Genomic DNA, 20,495 nt, shown 5'->3' on the forward strand with positions numbered 1-20,495 from the left:
GTCCCAGAGGCTCGAAGAAACAGCTAAGCACCCATTTCTGGCAGGCAAAGTGGTAGATTGACTCACCAGTTGGATGCTCAGAGACGGAGGATTGTAGGTTCAAGCCTGGCTCCAGGATCTGAGAAAGTCATCCAGGCTGACACTTGCTAAGTACTGGTGCTGCCAGAAATGCCTCGGATTAATGGCATGTCTGAAGTCCAACATCTTCAACAATGCAATACTCAAAGATGCGCCCAAGTGCCAGCCTGCATTATGCATTCAAGTGCTGAAATTGGACCCACAATCTTTTGATTCAGACATGAATATCCTACTAAATAAGCCAAAATGACACTTGAAGAACAGTGATTGGGAAGAGAAATCTGAAGCAATTTGTAGACAAATTTCCTGGTTGCTGGAGAAATTGAAGATGAGCAACTCAACTTAAACTTCAATATCTCTCTCCTGGAAATGTATTACAGAAAACACCTGCTGAACAGTATTTTTAAAATATTATGGATAGTTCTTTTTTATCTTGACAAGTTCTGTAGTTGGACATTTCTCTTTTTAAAAACACTTTTGGTAATAATGAATACATTACCTTTGGATGCAACTCAACAGAAACAACATGCAAGTTGTCTGACATATGGGTTACTTTCTGCAGTTGAGCAAAGTTTGCATTTCCTCAACACAAGTCCCGTTTCCACAAAAGCACCAACCCATCCTGTATTCCCAGGAACTATCATTTTATTACTTCATCTTTCCTGTATCTAAACACAATCCCTAGTTGTGAAGTACGAAGTCTTGCCAACTCCAAATATGCACACTCTCTCCCCACCTCCTTCCAATTAGGAAAATATCAACATTTAAAGGGCGATCAGTGCAGTCAAACTTTTCACAGTATCACTGAATGAGACAAAATCAGGTAACAGCTTTCTCCTGTGTCAGACAGAATACATCATGCCACAACTGATGTCACACTGCCAGGGAAAGTTTAATCCCGTAACCCACTTGGGAGCTTTAGCATTGCCACTAATAGATTTTTCCAAGATTTGCTAAAAAGGTTTCAGTAGTATTTCACTGCAAATAAAAGGAACAGTTAGTATGAAAGTTGAAGGGGTGACAAAGCAGCATGTACCCCACAGTTGAGAACAGAGTTACAGTTTCTGGTATGGATGGAAAGGGCACACCCAAAAACGTTAACTCTGTTCTCTCCACAGAGGCTGCCTGACCGGATGTATATTTCTAGCATTTCCTGTTTTTGTTTTCTTAAAAATGATAGCATCTCTTATTTTTGAAGTGAAGAGCTGAAAATGTCAGTGTCCCCTCCAAGCTCAAACAAAAACAACTATGTTCACGCTCAAGGTGTGCGGAAAAGCATCCTAGACTTTAAAAGGAGATTTTCAAAAGAGATTATAAAGTTAATTAATGGGCCATTTCTAGCGCTGGAACAACCAACATCTTGCTACAACTTTGAGATAGAATACAACTTTGGAAACTTCATATTCACCAAGAACAACTTGGTCCTCTAACTATTGTGTTGCAGGTTTGAGCCAAACCAAAAAAAAATGATGGACAATAAGTACATCATGCACATAGTCCTTGTGTCACGTTAAGAGAGGTCCCCATTAAAAAAAGGCTGCAAAGTAGCAGGGAGACCAAGTGCAACCGTGGGATCTAATCTGACTACTTCTAGTATTGTTAAATACAGATCCTGAAATCAGGATTTCATCTCAATTGTGTTCAAATTTGAGTCAACCTGTGACCCAAGGATTCCATACTATTATTAGACACTGATGCTTAATTTAGACATTGTGTTCCTTGGTTTCATTTGAAAAACATCCACTTTGACAAGATTTAAAAAAAAAAATCAAGGGGCATGGAAAAGTTAAGTTTATTTATTAGCACAACAAGTAGGCTTACATTAACACTGCAATGAAGTTACTGTGAAAATCCCCTAGTTACCACAGGCGCCTGTTCGGATACACAGAATTTAGCACAGCCAATGCACCTAACCAGCACATCTTCGGACTGTGGGAGGAAACCAGAGCACTTGGAGGAAACCCATGTAGATATGGGGAGAACATGCAGACCATAACCCAAGCCAGGAACTGAATCTGGGTCCCTGGTGCTGAGAGGCAGCAGTGCCAACCACTGGGAAATAGGGAAGCAGGAATACTATAATTTGTGTTAATCAGAATCCAATTCTGAAAATTTCATTAGGATGTGGTTTTTAAATACACACTCACAGACGGGCCATTATAAAAAAAAGTTTAGATGATTAACTTACACAAGACCAATACTTCCAACAAGATAACCTAATCTGGAAACTGCGAAAAAGAACCCAAGGTAAAAACATCCTGAAGGAACAAATCAGCAGCAATTCCTGTCTGAATTAACAGCAGGAACAGCATGCCAAATACTTCATTGCGATTTGAACACAATTGCTATTTTTAAAAAGCACAATCACTTGTGCATATTAAAAGCAATGCAACTTGAACAAAACACTGCCATATGGTCAAATCTGTTCCATAATGCTGAGGGCTGCAATAACTCAATAGGAAGGGTTGGTTATCCTCAGTCAACAATACCAGTCAGGAATAAAGCCCCATGTCTTCCCCAGAGGGCACATATCTGCTCTCACCTTCTGACACACACTGTTCTATAGCTAATCAAGCCAAGAGTCCATTTCCACATTTTACATGATGATTTTGGCTCGTCGGGAACCAGGGTGTATATCCAATCTGACTTTTTTTAAAAGCCATCCGATTACATTGCTGAGGCCTGGGCAACATAACAGGCAACAAGGCAGGGAAGGGGGAGAAGGAATTTTAAAAGAAATGAAACACTGGATGTAATTTCCTACCTTTTTCCCCCTCCACAGGATTTACACTTGCTGCAAGTAAAATGTTCAATTGGACATGTATGGACTTCAGTAAAGTCTTTGACAAGGTCCCTCATGGCAGACTGGTGCAGAAGGTAAAGTCACATGGGTTCAGAGGTGAGCTGACAAGGTGGATACAGAACTGGCTTGGTCAAAGACGATGGAGGGTAGCAGTGGAAGGCTGCATCAAGTGGCGTTCCTCAGGGATCAGTGCTGAGACCTTTGCTGTTTGTAATCTATAATTGATTTGGAGGAAAATGTAACTGGTTGATTAGTAAGTTCGCGGACGACACAAAGGTTGGTGGATTTGCGGATAGTGATCAGGATTATCAGAGGATACAGCAGGATATAGATTGGTTGGAGACTTGGGTGGAGAGATAGCAGATGGAGTTTAATCCAGACAAGTGAGAGGCAACACATTTTTGGAAGGTTTAATACAGATAAGAAATACACAGTAAATGGCACAACCCTTCAGCGTATTGGTAGGCAGAGGGTTCTGTGTGTACAGCTACACAGGTCACTGAAAGTGGCAATGCAGATGGAGAACGTAGTCAAGGCAGCACACGACATGCTTGCCTTCATTGGCCAGAGCACTGAGTTTAAAAATTGGCAAGTCATGTTGCAGCTTTACAGAACTTTAGTTAGGCCGCACTTGGAATATAGTGTTCAATTCTGGTCGCCACACTACAAGGAGGATACGGATACTTTGGAGAGGGTACAGAAAAGATTTACCAGAATGAGGAGAGGTTGGAAAAACTTGGTTTGTTCTCACTGGAATGACAGAGGCTGAGAGGCAACCTGATAGAAGTCTAAAGATTACGAGAGGTGTGGACAGAGTGGGTCGTCAGAAGCTTTTTCCCAGGGTGGAAGAGCTGATTACCAGGGGGCATAGGTGCAAGAGGCAAGGTTTAAAGAAATGTGCAAGGCAAGTGTTTTTATACAGAGTGGTGGGTGCCTGGAACTTGTTGCCGGGGTAGGTAGTGGAAGCAAATATGATAGTGAGTTTTAAGAGGCATCTGAACAAATACTTGAGTAGGATGGGAATAGAGGGATATGGTCTTCGGAAGGGTAGGGGGTTTTCGTTAAGTCAGGTAGCATGGTCAGTGCAAGCTTGGAAAGCAGACGGGTCTGTTCCTGTGCTGAAATTTTCTTTATTTTGTGAGCAAAGAACAAACAACTCAAACTTCTGAAATGCAAATCAGTGAATGTGAAATTTGACCTATTTTCAGAAGCAGCAATGTAAATACCAACTAAGGCAGAGTTTAAATGATCCATGATGTCAAGGCTGCCATACCACCCCAAAAGGACTCAAGGGCTCCTTTTTCAAAAAAAGGATCAGCTGATAAAACTGCAACCAACCATTCAACTTCAAATACGCGCACACATTTGTAGCAAAGGAAGTGAATGAATGAAACTGGATCGGTAGACCAACATTTCCCCCAGCTGCCAAAGTAAGGCCTTTTTTTTAAAACCTTCACACAACCACATGCCAAATCCAACTCAGAACATTCTATTCAATTCAGAAATAATGGAAAACAAATAGATAAAGTTTATTTATTAGTCACAAGTCAGCTTATATTCATGCTGGACTTAACTTAGGGAAAATCCCCTACTCACCACACTCTGGTGCCCGTTTTGGGTACACTGAGGGAGAATTTAGCATGACTAATTCACCTAATCCGCACATCTTTGGACGGTGGGAGGAAACCCATGCAGACATGGGCAGAATGTGCAAACTCCACAAGACAGCGACCCAAACCATGAATCGAACCCAGGTCCCTTGGCTGTGAGGCAGCAGTGCCAACGTGATGCCCCAAATGGGAAACCATGGTTAAAGTGGCACACAAGCATCACAGGGAGTTGGGAGGTCAAATCCTGCCATTCAATAAATCTGATAATCAATTAAAAACCTCAACTAATTCTCTACTGGCTTGGAGGAAGGGAAATCGCCACCTCTGCTTCGTCTGGATTATGCAAGACTCTGGATCTATATTACATGGCTAATTCTTAAAACTTTGTACAGGAGATATACCAGATAGAATTCTATCAAGATTTGAGCAATATACATAGCAAGCATAGAGCATTCAGCCCTTTGAGAAGGTTTTTACATTTAAGATCCTGGCTGACTGGAATTGTGGCCCATTCAACATTGCTGTCTGCCCCTCCATGGTCCCTTATCTATACAACTAATACGGTCTTGAATAAATTCAATGACCCAACCACCCATATCCAATCCATTTCCCACATTGTTACCCATCCCTTTCTCCTCCTCCCCAGAGCTTCATTTTCCACCCCAGTAATCTCCATATTCAAAGGGATTATCCTCCATTATTTCCACTACCTCCAACAAAGATGCCACCAAACACATTTTCCCTTCCGTCAATATTGACTGGATCGTTTGCTCCATGACATCCTGGTTCAGACCTTTATCAGCCCCCAGTCACATCATCTTCCCACTGCACTTCCTTATGCAACTTTCCTCTTTAGTTCCCATCACTGCCCAGTGCCTCAAACACTCCATCCAGGTGCCACAGACTCGGCAACTACTTTGTGGAAGACCTCTGCTCAGTCCACGAGCACAACCTCCAACGTTCCAGTCACTTGCTCTTTCAATTCACGATCTTGCTCTCACTTTTATTTCTGTCCTCCACTTGCTACAATGTTCCAGTGAAGCCCAACACATGCTGGAGGAACATCTTCCATTGAGGTACTTTACAGCATTCTGGACTCAGAAACAAAGAATATACGAGCAGGAGTAGACTAAAATCGGCCCTTTGAACTTGTTGCACCATTCATTATGGTCAGCCAACTCAACCTGATCCCACCTTCAATCCATATCCTTTGGTCCCCTTTGCCCCAAGAGCGATATTTAATTCTATGAAAACACAATGTTTTGGCCTCAACTACTCTGTGGGAGCAAATTCCACAGGCTTATCACTCTGGGTGAAGAAATTTCTCATCTCAGTCCTAAAAGGTTTACCCCATATCCTTAGACTATGACCCTGGTTCCAGACAGCCCCAAATAAGGAAAAGCCTTCCTGCATCTAACCGGTCTAGTCCTGTTAGAATTTTGTAGGTTTCTATGAGATCCCTTCTCATTCTTCTAAATTCCAGTGAATATAATCCTAACCAACTCAATCTCCCTTCATACATCAGTCCTGCCATCCCAGGAAACAGTCCTGTGAACCTTCTTTTTTGGTATTTTTTGATATTTTGGCCTTGGAGGGAGTGCAGTGCAGAGGAGGTTTACTAGGCTGATACCGGAGTTGAGGGGGTTGAGCTATGAGGAGAGGCTGAATAAACTAGGCTTGTACTCGTTAGAGTTTAGAAGAATGAGGGGAGATCTCATTGAGACGTATAAGATGATGAATGGGATGGATAGGATAGAGGTGGAGAGACTCTTCCCGCTCAAAAAAGACAGTAGGACTAGGGGGCACAGCCTCAAGATAAAGGGGGGGGGGGGGGGGCGGTTTAGAACGGAGTTGAGGAGGAACTTCTTCACTCAAAGGGTGGTGAATCTCTGGTATTCTCTGCCCGTTGAAGTGGTGGAGGCTGCCTCGCTAAATATTTTTAAGAAGCGGGTTGATGGGTTTTTGATAAGAGAGGGGATTAAGGGTTATGGGGAGAGGGCGGGAAAGTGGAACTGAGCCATGACAGATCAGCCATGATCTTATTGAATGGCGGGGCAGGCTCAAAGGGCCAGATGGCCTACTCCTGCTCCTATTTCTTATGTTCTTTCCACTCCCTCCATAGCAAGAGGACTTGGTCTTATTTGCGAGAACGCCACCCATTGGTAAAAGTCTGGAATTGGCAGAAAACATAGATCAAGGTTAGACAAAAAAAGTCTCAAGGACTCATCCCCAGAAGTGACAATCCTTTTTCATAATTACAATGCTTGCTTTCAAGAGTGTACCAGTTTCCTTTAAAAGAACTGTGTTCAGAGAGAAGAATGTTCTGTAACATCTCAGAACAGAATGTGCACAGATGAACTCTCTCCTTCAGAAGTACACATGGCACTTGAACACACTTGGTATCAAAAACTGAACGAATGCAAATTTCCTCACTTTGTTAGGCCTAAATGCAAATGTTTCACCTCTGGGGCTGAACTTCCCACTGTTGGGTTCACATTCAAAGTTTAAGCCAAGAACAGTTACACATTTTCATTTTAAATTGAAAGCAGCAATTCCTCAATTTGACAAGTTTACATTCAAACTAACTTCCCCGCTAAACAACTTCCGCTAGTTTAACGCAGAGAACACAGCCCAATCTTTTACTGTGACACTCGAATTGTGAGGTAAAGTGTCAGTTTTAGACTGGATGCATTCTACATAGCTGAGACTGTGATCAGCAGCTTCTCACACCAGATGTTTCCTTGCTGACTTGGGAAATGCAAAGCTGGGTTTTTCAAGTTATTGTAAAGCCCCGTGGCTGTACAACTTATCCTCACATTTTTTTTTTCAAAACCCAAGTGCAAATCTAGCAGAATAAGCAGCCTTTTCCCATTGCGATCTCTTTAGTTCCATCGAGTCTCGGCTGTTCCAATGCACTCCTGGCTAGCCTCCCTCAGACTACCTGCCGTAAACTTGAGGTCATCTAAAACACTGCTGCCAGTGTCTTAAACTCTGTTTCCCCGTCACCCCTGGTCATTGCTGACCTACACTGGCCCCTGGTCAACTTGTGCCATAACTTTGAAAATTTTCATCTGCATTTACAGATTCCTCCAGGCTCTCGCCCCTCCCAATCTCTAATCTCAAGTCATACAGCAATACAGCACAAAAACAGGTCCTTTGGCCCAACATGTCTCTGCTCTCCCAGAGAATTCCAATTGCTCACATTTGGCCCACATCCCTCTAATGCTTTCCCCATCCACGTACTTATCCAAATCCTTTTTAATGTTGCTATTGAACCTGCCTCAACCACTTTCTCAAGCAGCTCATTCCATACACGCACCACTCTCTGCATGAAGTTGCCCCTCAGATCCCTTTTAAATCTTTCCCCTCTCATCTTAAACCCAAGCCCCAATTCCCCTTCCCTGAAAAAGAGACCATGTGCATTCATCCTAGTAATGGTCCTCATGATTTGAGGCACCTCTAAGGTTACCCCTCATTCATCTAATTTCCAAGGAATAAGTCCTAGCCAGGCCAACCTCTCCCTATAAATCTGGTGCCACATTCCTCAAGATATTTGTTACCCTTTAGTTCTGGCTTCCTGTACATTCCCAATTGTTCCATTACTGGTGGCCATGTTTTCAGTTGCCTAGGCCCAGGCAGTATACTTCTCCGCGCTGCACACTTCAAACCTACCTCTGACCACTTTTTTGGTCATCCGACCCTACGGCTGGAATTTTCCAGCCTTTGCCAGCCAGCGGGATTCTCTGTTCCTGCTGCAGCGAAAGGGGGTTTGGCTGAGCATCAAATTCCCTGTCCTCAGTTGCAGCAGGCGTGAATGACCAGAAAACTCTGGCCTGTATATTCTTCTACGGCTCAATGTCATACTATGCTTTGTATTGCTTATGTGAAGCACCCTGGGACATTAAGTTAAAGGCACTACATAAATAAAATTTGTTAAATCAAACCAGCAGCACCAAGTAATACAAGGAAACTATCCCCAATTTAAAGGGGTGGCATGGTGGTTAGCACTGCTGCCTCACACAGTGCCAGAGACCAGGGTTTGGTTCCCACCTTGGGTCACTGTGGATTTTGTATGTTCTCCCTGTGTTTGTGTGTTTCCTCCAGGCGCTCCGGTTTCCTCCCAAGACGAGCTGGTTAGGTGTATTGACCAAAAAAGGTGCTGGAATGTGTCGACCAGGGGAATTTCACAGCAACTTCGTTGCAGAGTTAATGCAAGTCTGACTTGTGATCCATAAATAAAGTTTAAAAAATTTATTAGTGTCAGAAGAAAGATTACACTATGAAGTTACTGTGAAAATCCTCTAGCCACCACACTCCTGCACCTGTTTGGGTACACTGAGGGAGAATTTAGAACAGCCAATCCACCTAACCTGCACATCTTTGGGGTGTGAGCACCCCAGAGGAAACCCAGGCAGCCAGACAACAGGGAGAACATGCAAACTCCACACAGACAGTGACCCAAGCTGGGAATTAAACACAGGTCTCTGGGTGCTGTGAAGTAGCTAATGCTAACCACTGTGCTGCCCAATTTGGGATCAACAAGATGGGATGCCACACAGCATGCAACTTTATTTAGATATTCTTCCACTAGTATGGAAGAATCTCAGGTAAGCAACGTTGCACTACAAAGCCTTTTCTTAATTATTCTGCAAGGTGGAGAGCCAAAGCCTAAATGTGCAATACAGCACTAGTCTTGAAGAAAGGTAGACTAAAGGCAAACCAGGAACTGGCAGATAGGGCCAGGAGCTTAACATGGACATGAAGCAGTGCTATAAGACTAAGCATGACTACTGTTCCATAGATGCAGCATAGGGATAACACAGGCATAATGCAGATTTCACAAAATCCAGTATTTTTTGCTCTAGGAAGTCCATTGACTCAAAACTGGTTTACATTTGTTACTGTGATTTGTGTAAGTTAATGACATTGTCACTTGCTTAGTGCAAAACCAAAACTAAAAAAACTGCACGACTATTTTATGTATTTGGTAGTTGAATGGCTATCGCCATCCACTGCTGAGCCAAAGCTGACCAAATGCACAAGTCATTCAGGTCAATAAACTGGCTACTTTATTCTGTCCCCGAGATGCAGATGATGCAGGGCAAAGCTGCTTTTATTACCTCTTCCTAGTTCGTTCCAAGATTTTTTAAATTTGTTCATAGATGGAGGTGTCATTGGCTTGGCCAGCCTTTGTTACCCAGCACTAACCTCCCATGAACTGAGTGGCTTGCTAGGCCATTTCAGAGAGCAGCTGAGAGTCAACATTGCTACGGTTCTGGGAGTTACAAGTAGGCCAGACCAGGTAAAAGCAGCAGATTCCCTTCTCTAAACATCAGTGAGTGAGAGAGATGGGATTTTCCAACAATCGACAAGGTAGATTCTTAATTTTGGATTTTTATTGAATTCAAATTCGACCATCTGTCATGGCAAGATTCGAACCTGGGTCCCCAGAACTTTACTCGGGTTTCTGGATGAACAGTATTGCAATAATACCATGAGATCACCGCCTCCCCTAAAGATGCTGCTGATGGGCCTTTTCTTTTAGTCACTCTACCCCTTATGGTCAGGATACCCCAGCAAGAGTATTGGGTAGAGAACACCAAGATTCTGCCCCTGCAATGAATAAGGAATGATGAGCAGTGAAAGCATGGTGGAGGGAGATTTAGGAGGTTAGTGTTAGACTTGGTGGTCAAAAGGGAGGAACAGTTGAAACAACTTTGCAAATTGCACATATGACAGGCATGTAGACATGCTGAATGTGAACATGGAGCTCAGTGCAGAACATTATTTGTCCTGGTCACCGTCCAGTTTCATCCTCAGTTAGAATCTTTAATTCAGATCCATAGAATAAAGATAACTCTAGTATCAAGTCTGCGCACATTCCATCAGTTTAATTACTGAAGAGCAAGAGGTTTGACACAGAAACTCAAGTCTTTAGCAACAGTAAAGTAATTATAGTAACCCAAGAGTATTTAATGCATTAGCAGAACAGTAACCTGCAAGGATCTAGGGATGGCTTGGAGTAATTAAATAATACAAATCATGTTGGGGGAGAAATTACTCATGCACGCAGAGTTGAAATCTTGAAGGTGCAGAAAGTTAATTCTATGTTTCTTCACTGATTTCCCCCCACCTTGATTACTATTTTGTGCTTGCACTGCAGATCAACTGCCAAGTTATTAGATCACATCCGAATGTTGTACATTAACAATATAAAAGGACAATGGTTTAATTCTATGCAAAGGCAGTTCTGCAGGAATTAAAGGTGGGTTTAGCCTTAAATAAGGCACAGATAAACCGCCACTGCATTTAGCCTCCAAATTTACACACTGGCAACCCCATATCATGTTCACACTTCACAATGTGACAGACACAATAAGTAGCTTGAAGACATTTATAACCACTTGTAGATAAAGCCGCACAGATGGAGGTGAACATAATTAGTAGAAGGAGTTCAGTGAGTGCTGCAGGGAGAGAGCTACATGCAAACAATAATAAAATGGCACATCCTGCCAAGATCTGACCACACCCACTTGCTTGTTGTACCTCAGCTAATAATAGAAAAAAGTGAACAAACACCACTAGCACAGTGCCAACTCCATCTTAACACATTCATAGAATCTCTGCAGTGAAGAGGCCATGCAGCCCATTGAGTCTAGGCTGGATCTCTGACAAAGTATCTTGCCCAGGCCCTCTGCCTTGCCCTAACCCTATAACCCCACACATTTACCATGCTAATCCATCTAACCCACACATCTTGTGACATTATGGGGCAATTTAGCATAGCCAACCCACCTAACCTGCACATCAAATCGAACTGTGGGAGGAAACGGTCCCTGGAGCTGTGAGGATTTCCTCTGGTTTCTGCCTGAACTAGAAAAATGTGCAAGTTAGGTTGGTTGGCCATGGTAAATTGCCTTCTGGTGTCAAGAGTGGGGGGGTGGGGGCAGATTAACTAGATGGGGTTAGAGGGATAGTGATTGTTGTGGGTGCAGGCTCAAATGGACCAAATGGCCTCCTTCTGCACTATGTATGATTCTAGGTTAGATTACGAGTTGAAACAAAAAAGGAGTTGAGTGTTTCAAGTCATGTACAGACTGAGGTCAGCATGTTGTTATGAACTGTAAGAATCTAAACAGAGAAAAAAAAAACTGTCCTAAAGACGACAGGAGCTGTTTAAATGGACTTTGGAGTGCCAAAAACTTGTTACACATTGTTCTTAAATGGCTGGCAATCAAAGGGCCCTGACAATGTTAAAAGTGTCAATAGAACTCTAGTGATTGAATTATAGCATTACAACTCCCTACCCAGCAGGCTCTTATAGAACAGATGCTTGGATTTTAAAATGCTGCAACCATGCAACATCCTTGCTGCTTCGCTGTTTGGTTGCCTTAACAATATATCCACCTTTAAATGCAAGCGCTTAGTGGAAAGTTACAAATTTGTTGCTTAATTGCATCCATCGAACAAGGACACACACGCAACAAGCTGTGCAATGAAAAAGGTCATGATGTGGGTATGCTGGCGTTGGACTGGCGTAAACACAGTAAAAAGTCTGACAACACCAGGTTTTAGTCCAACCTATTTATTTGATAATATACTCCATTATATTATCAAATATATTATATTATCAAATAAATAGGTTGGACTAAAACCTGGTGTTGTCAGACTTTTTACAATGAAAAAGGGACAGAATAGGAGATTCATATAATGAGAATGCAAGGACAGCAAGGCCAGTAGTGGCATTGTATGGTAAATCCTAGGGGAAAAAAGGTGGGGGTTGGGCTGGGCCGAGAGAAAGAGGGGATAGCTGTGCTTTAAAAAAAGCATCACCTCAGTCTGATCTCTCTCAGCATGCTCTGCAATGGTATCAATAGCAGAGAGCAGAGAGAGGGCAAGTTACCCACTCTGCAGAGGCAAGATACTTAAAAGTTTATTTATTGTCACAAGTAGGCTTAGATTAACGCCACAATTAAATTACTGTGAAAATCCCTCAGTCACCACATTCCGGCACCTACAATGAGGGAGAATTTAACATGGCCAATACACCTAATCAGCTTTTAGACTGGGGGAGGAAACCCACACAGACATGGGGAGAACATGCAGACTTCACACAGATAGACAGTCACCCAAGCCAGGAATTGAACCCAGGTCCCTGGCACTGTGAGGCAGCAGTGCTAACTGTGCCACATACTGTACAATTTAATAAAATTAAGACAGGGCAAAAATTAAAGACGCAAAACAATTCCAGAATAAAACCAAAGGTTTTTTTTTGCAGAATGTGTGGTTACTTCAGATTAATTACTACAGGCAATTTAGATTGATTACTATGGCTGATTGCAAGAGATCTCCAATACATCCAGAGTAATACCTCAGTAGAATTTATAAATACAATTATTTTCCTAAAATTGACATTAAAGATAAATATCAATAAAGGGACAGATGTTTCTACTCAATATGACGAACATCACTGCAATTTTAGTGAACTCACAGCATCCTTAGAATGCATCTGCAGATCTCCCACGGCATTGCTCAATTTAGTTCGGAGATAAAAATTCTCATACCCTGGTCATGCACTCTCTAGCTTTGTCACAATTGTTGAAGGTATTGATGTACGTACCTAGAAAGCAGCCCCGATAGTCAACCGCTGAATCATGGTAGCAACATGGTATTAAGCTGAAGACGAACGTCAAACTTTACCAGGCTGCATGGCACAGAATCCTGGGGCTATTGCAAGCTCTCGAGCTTTTCCTCCAAAGACACTGGAGGTTCGTCATTTGAACTGGACAGCAAAAAAAAGCACAACGGCTGAGATCCTTTAACATGCTGGGTTCAACAGCATGGAGATAATCTCTCAAAATTCTACATATATGGGCAAGCCTTCTATGTCTGTCTAGATAGATGTCGACATGATCTGAGAACAGACCTTTAATGGAAACTGTCTTGGGACAAATTACATGAAGTTGACACCATAAAAAAGCTTAAACTTCTGCATTGCAAGCAAACCCCTCTTGGGAAAATACTGCAGCTGACTGGCTTACATGCAGGCAGGCACTGAAATTTGGTTCAATTAAAAGGCGAGAACCACCCACGTCAAACTCGCAATATCTGATATTCCCTGCATCTGCAAAAGTCCTCCCAAGCACCAACATGAACTGTCAGTTCTGTGGATGCCCATGCCAATCTCAGACTCTTCAATCATGAGGGGATCCATAGAAGCCAATGCAGTCAATCCGTTTGAATGATGAGGCCTCTACTGCCATCGCCCCAGATAAGAGATGCTGAACTGCTAACCTTGATGTGGATATGCCAGCGTTGGACTGGGGTAAACACAGTAAAAAGTCTGACAACACCAGGTTTAAGTCCAACCGGTTTATTTGATAGTAAACGCAAGTTCTCCATTCACCTGACGAAGGAACAAACCCCAAAAGCTTGTGAGTTTACTACCAAATAAATCGGTTGGACTTAAACCTGGTGTTGTCAGACTTTTAACCGCTAACCTGGCATGGCCTTTCTTGATGCTCCATTACTCTGTGCAATTCAGGCCATTTGGTAATTTATTTTATAACATATTACTTCCAAAAGGCAAACAACGCTGCCAAGTTAAAGTAGACAAATTAAAACTAAGGTTTTGCACTGTAATATCATCACTAGAAAATTACACACTGTTTGGAAACTTTAGCCACGGAGGACGAAATCCCTCTCGCTGTTTATAAAAGGATGTGCATATGTATCTGTTGCAAAATGTGACAACGAGTGTACACTTGATGCAAGAATTTATCCTGCTGTTGCTGCCACACAAAACAAAAAAAAACCTCGGAAAATGTATTGTTCTTATTAGGGACTGATGTGCCTAACAATGCTCAGTGTATCACCCTGGTTACTAAAGGTGAAGTTTAGGGACAGTCTAGTGACATTAAAGCTAAAACAGAGCTGAGAATCTAAACTCGTCCCCTCCCCCCGCCGTCCTCTAACCATTGATGGTTTGAATGATCGGTTACAGAAATTCTAGTGACTGCGTTGATAAGATATCTTTCTATTGGTGAGGCATGCAAGAAAAGACTGCTTGAATAACTTACGAAAATGTCATCAGCTAAGAACCTCTCCTGCAGCATAATGCACCCATCAAAATGCAGTGATGGACAGGAGATCTGTACACACATACTATAGGCAGGTACTTCACTTTGAATTTTCTAGAATTTAAATATATATTATGGCTTTATTAATACTATAATTTGTTCCAACTGCAGAACGTTTCACAATACTCTGTCAATCATGGACAGAATAGTTTTGCAGTGATGGCATCAAACCCGAAGGTTTCTGATGCAATCTAATTCCTGCACAAATTTTTAAACTTGGCAGCAATAATTTTCCTTTTGGATGCAATAATAAATATTAAAAAACGTACAAATAAAATGCTGCAATCAAATGTCAAGGTTAAAAAACAAACTTACTGGCAACACCTCAGGTGAAAGATTCTAATTTAAACACATCCATAAGCCACTTCAACCATCAGACCCCACAGAATTAAATGAGCTGCATTATTCCCTTGATACAATTCACAATTGTTATATTCATAATTCAATATTTAAAAATTGATAGTTTTACCAGTTACAGTATACAAAACGCTGCACCCTGAAGTGGGACTAAGCAGGGGTACCATAGAATCGCCATAGTGCAGAAGGAAGCCCCATTCGGCCCATTGAGTCTGCACCGACTCTTGGAAAGGACATCTTAATTAGGACCACACCACTGCCCCACTCTATTCCTGTAACCACATGTATTCAGCATGGCTACTGCACCTAATCTATACATCTTTGGACTGTGGGAGGAAACCAGAGCACCCAGAGGAAGCTCAGGCAGACCGGGAGAATGTGCAAACTCTACAGACAGTTCAAGGCCGGAATAAAACCTGGGCCCCCTGGCACTGAGGCAACAGCGGTAGACACTGCATCACCATGCTGCCCTTGTTCACATATCACGTAGGAATTAGGAGCAGGAGTAGGCAAATTCAGCTCTTCGAGCCTGCTGTTATTCAATCAAATCATGGCTGATCTTTCCCTGGTCTCAAATCCACCTCCACACCTGTTCCCAAGATCCATTTTTTTTTAAATTAAGGATACATCCATCTCCTTCTTGAAACCATTTAATGATTTAGATTTCACCACACTATGAGGCAGCAAGTTTCACGAAGTCATCACCCTCTGCGAGAATTAGTTCCTCCTCATCTTGGTTTTAAATTTACCACCTCTCAACCTATACTTGTGACTTCTTGTTCTAGATTTCCCCATAGGAGAAACACTTGGTCTACATTTACTTTATTAATCCTTTTATATATCTTGATCAGATTCCCTTTCATCCTTTTGAACTCCAGTGAGTACAAGCCCAAACTGTTTAATTTCTCCTCATAAGTCAACCCCTTCGTCCCTGGGATCAATCTGGTGAATGTCTTCTGAACTGCCTTCAATGCCACCACATCCTTCCTAAAATAAGGAGATCAAAACTGGACATAATATTCCAGATATGGTCACATCCAACATCTTATACATATTGGGACATTTTTTATTAGCCAGGAATACTAAGCATAGATTAAACAAGGATGTCCATCCTATTTTCCCCACAGATCAAAAGAAATAGTTATTGAGTTACACTAAGATAGCAGGTTACATAATCAATTTCCAAATCAATAAATGACAGGTTTTGATAATAGGTAGAAAAGACAATTGGGATGAAAGGAACAAAAATTACAGACAGCAAATTCAACCACATACCCCATATAAAGATTAATACATCATCTCACTTATGATTTTTTAAATGAAGGATCTTTGGCTAAAAGAGTGCTGTTCTGAATGTTCCAAGCAATATTTCACTGAAGTTTTCAAAAGCAGCATCTTAAGGATAAAAGGAGGCACAAAGATTCCCAGCAGCACTTTTTGGCAGTAAATTAGCTTTGCGACAATTAAGGCTGAGTAAAATCACATTTTTTTAAAAATAATTAAGGCAGACACCAGACTGACAACCAAATCTTGGGACTTGGACCAGTCCTGACAAGAGATGAGTTAACAGTTGAAATGAAAGCATATATGTTGAAAAATGTCCTCTGATCTGACGTTAGCTCTGGGTCTAAAGGGTTATGCTCAATAACTCCTGGTCAGTTCACTATTGATATCTTCTTCCTACCACCAAAATATAATGATTTTTTTTGAGCACTTTGTTCCCCAGAAAGTTGCAGATGGAGTCACTTAAATGAACGAAGGCTTGCATTGACACCTTTCATGACCTCGAGTCACTCAAAGCACTTTCCAGCCAATTAATTAGTTTAAAGTGACTGCGGCAATGCAGTAAGCACAGCAACCAATCTGTGCTTAGCAAGGTTCCACATCGCTGACGTGAGAACGACCACATTTGTTTTTAATGATGTGGGTTAAGCAACAAGAATTGGCCAGGATACCAGCCACTACTCTTCTTTGAAATAATGCCTTGGGACTTTTAACTTTTACCTTGAGCAGACAGGGCCTCTGTGTAACATATCAGAACAATAGCACACAATCTAATGTGGATCCACGATGCAATTTGAAAAGAATCTTGCATTATGGGGGCAATCATGTTACAGATGCAACATTCATCTCAAGTCCAGTTCAGTTGTTCAAACAATACCAGCAAAACTGTTGCCTGATCTGAACAGTAGACACAGTAAGAAGTCTCACAATACCAGGTTACAATCCAACTGGTTTATTTGGTATCATGAGCTTTCAGAGCACTGCTCCTTCATCAGGTGAGCAAAGAGCAGATAAGATAAAGGCATACATCCCAGTCAACATTCTTTCCTTACCCACCACAAACAGGTCAAATGGTCACTCCTTTCTTCCTTCAAATGGGGACCTTGCTGCATGCATGCAAAATGCCTCGGAATGCCGACAAAACGCTTGCGACGCAAAGTATTGATTAAATGCTTTGAGTGTGGATGATACAAAACAAGCTCAAATTATTTCAATAATAAATCAATCCTATAGGAAGCCAGCAAAATGCAAGTTGTAAATAGATGACATTTCTACTCTGTTAACATGTTTAAGAAATTCTGCTTGGTGTATTACCCAATTATCCCAGCCCAAGGAAGAAGGTCACCACCTACTGACAAGAGGGGCCCTCCCCTCTAAACCACCATTCCAAGCCGTCTGCAACAGAAAGATAAGTGAGTGATCAATGCCACGTGTATGATGTATAGCACGTCAACACAAGATCAAGAATAGTTTTACATTCCCCTATCTTGGGAGGTCTGCCAAGGAGGCCGTTCTGAAGCCCCAGCTGCCAATGCCACCCTGTACCAGTCATGCAGAAAATATGCAAGTATGATGGAGACAACTCATCTTTGGCATTTTCTGCACTGGGGAAAATGACAAGTGTCTTACACAAATTTAACACTTGCAGAGAAACCACTTTGGGCACATGTCATCCGCTATGAATTTTCTGTCACTCAATACAATTAAGTTTGAGGGGTGGGGGCGGTGGTGACAGTAGAAGAGAGAGAAAAGAGAAGGCACTGTACATATAAATACATTTATAGCAAATACAATACAAGACAGAACATCCAGAAAGTATTTCCTGGCTATCACATTATCTCAAGAGATAGGTCAATAATGGTACTTCATAAAATGTATAAGAAAGGCAATTATTTGAAATGTACAGAGAATCTCTCCAAGAGCAGAAAATAATGGATCTGAAAACTCTTAATTATCAATATCAATCATACTCATCTCTGAATGAACTCGCCTAGTGTTCATTTCCTAATTGGATTTGGTGCCCTTAAAGAGAGACAGGGCTTCACTTTAGTGAGAGAAAGATGATTTGCCAATTATGTGGCATAATGCTCATGCCCTTTAAAACAGCTGGCAAATGTTACTCAAACAACTAAAGAAATGTAAACAAGCCACATGGCTCCTCCAAACTGTTCAGCCAATCTGAAAGACCACGACTAAATTTTTACTTCAGCTCCACTTTCTGCGCCATCCCCATATCCCTTTCCATTGAGCTCAAACCTTAAAAACTGACTTGTATTTACACAGCGTTTCGCACAACCACTGGACATAGAAATGCTTTTGAGTCAATGAAGAAATTTTGCAGTAGTCACTACGCAGCAGCCAAAAAGAAATGCATTGAATAAACAACAACAACAACAACAACAACAACAACATGCTAATAATCAGATAATCTGTACTTGTCAAATTGATTGTGGGGTATATATTGGTCAGAATGTGATAGATAACTTCTTCACAATAGTGCCATAGGATCTTCTGCATTCACACAAGCAGGTAGATGGAGGCTTGGCTTAACATCCCATTTGAAAGACAACACCTCCGTCACTGTACTGAGTGTCAGCCTTGTCTTTTACACTCAAGTCCCGGAAGGAGATTGAAATCAGAATCTTGTGATTCAGAGGTGAGTCCGCTACTCACTGGGCTGTGGCAACAGAGTATCTTTAATTCTCTGGGGTGGAGGCTAAAGATCCACAACCCACCAAGTGAAGAAATGTCTCATTTGTCCAAAAATGGCTAGCCCCTTTCATTGAGGCCATGGGCAGGATTTTCTGGCCGTGTTCACCCCAAAACTGCAAAATTCCACCCAAGGTCAACAGCCCTTTCCATGGACTGCCCCTTGCCTGCTACAATTCTTGTGACATGCGGAATGGGAAAATTCACCCCCATTTCTCCAGGTTCTAATCTTCCAGTTAGGGGAAACTGTATATGTTTCATTGAGATCACTTCTCATTATTCTACACTTTCCAGAAAGTAGGACAATTCTACTTTTATCTCTTCATAGAACAGTATGCTCATCCCAGCAAACTTTCAATTTTTATAGCAACACTCACTTTACCCCATCTTATCAGCATGTCAGCAGAGTTCTAAGATTTCACAAGTTTTAAGAACACAAGTAGTAAGAACAAGGATAGATCACTTGATTCCTGTAACCTGCTTCACTATTTAATAAGATCATGGTCTCAACTCCATTTTTCTACCTGTTCCCCCCACATAACCCCAACTCCTTGGTTGATCAAACATTTGAATATATTCAGAGCTGAATTAGACAATGACCCCATCCCCACTGCACTCTGGGGCTAGAGAATTCCAATTAGTGGCCTTCAGAAGAAATTCCTTCCATCTGAAGAAGTGCCCTCTAGTTCTAGATTTCTCCCTTCCCCACTGCCCTCCCCCCCAAAACAAAAGGGGAGGAAGGCAATCTACCCCATTAAGCCCCATCAGGACTTTATATAGTTCAGTAAGACCACTTCTCATTCTTCCAAACTTGAATGAATAGTGGGCTAACCTGATCAACATTTCCACATAACACAGCCCCTTCAACCTACTGAATCTTCTCTGAACTGTCTCCAATGCAAGAACATTCCTCCTTACATAAGGAGATCAAAACCATACACAGGACACTGGGTACCAATGCACCAACGCTCCGTATAACTGTTACAAGACATCTCTACTTTTAAGGAAGCAATGCTGAAAGATCACAACTCAATTTCCAAACGCTGTCACTGATCCAAGCATTCTATTTGCAACATCACGTTTATTGCCTCCAGCTTTGATGTTATCTGCTGCAACCTTACGCAATCCGGACAACTGTAACACTAGCTGCCACCTTAATACCAGAGAATGCACTGGAATTGAAAGATCATTACAACAGTAATTCCAAAATCACAGCCCAACCAATCTCAGCTTGGGAAACAGATTCTAAAAAAACCGCTGGAATTATAATTGCTTCACACAAAACAAATTTGACTAAATGGCAAGGTCATTATGTAGAATGTTTTGCAATGGCATTATACCTTCCATGATTGTCTTCACTGTTACATTCACGTGCAAGATAAAAGGCCACACTTGAGATAGGGCACCAATCAAGGATGTTCAATTTGTCTTCAGTTGAGTGTACACTCAGGTTACCCTTGCCTAGGGCAAGGTACATTTCTTTGACCGCCAGTTGCAGAATAGAGATCTAAACAA

At 41.8% G+C, this 20,495-nt stretch overlaps 1 protein-coding gene across 7 annotated transcripts in view; it reads right to left on the bottom strand.

Moving 5' to 3' along the window:
- The window catches only part of LOC145356936 (plasma membrane calcium-transporting ATPase 1-like), a 259,985-nt gene that overhangs the window by 231,288 nt on the left and 8,202 nt on the right, over window positions 1-20,495 (bottom strand). The window contains exon 1 of one of the 7 annotated variants that reach the window (XM_080209942.1): window positions 13,112-13,191. The exons of the other annotated variants lie outside the window; for them this stretch is intronic. The gene's annotated coding sequence lies outside the window, so the exon portion shown is untranslated. Of the gene's footprint in view, window positions 1-13,111; window positions 13,192-20,495 lie in introns of those variants that run through there. 7 annotated transcript variants of the gene reach the window in all.

This window comes from Carcharhinus amblyrhynchos, chromosome 22 (assembly GCF_965287045.1).
Source record: "Carcharhinus amblyrhynchos chromosome 22, sCarAmb.v2.hapA, whole genome shotgun sequence".
Lineage (NCBI taxonomy): Eukaryota > Metazoa > Chordata > Chondrichthyes > Carcharhiniformes > Carcharhinidae > Carcharhinus > Carcharhinus amblyrhynchos.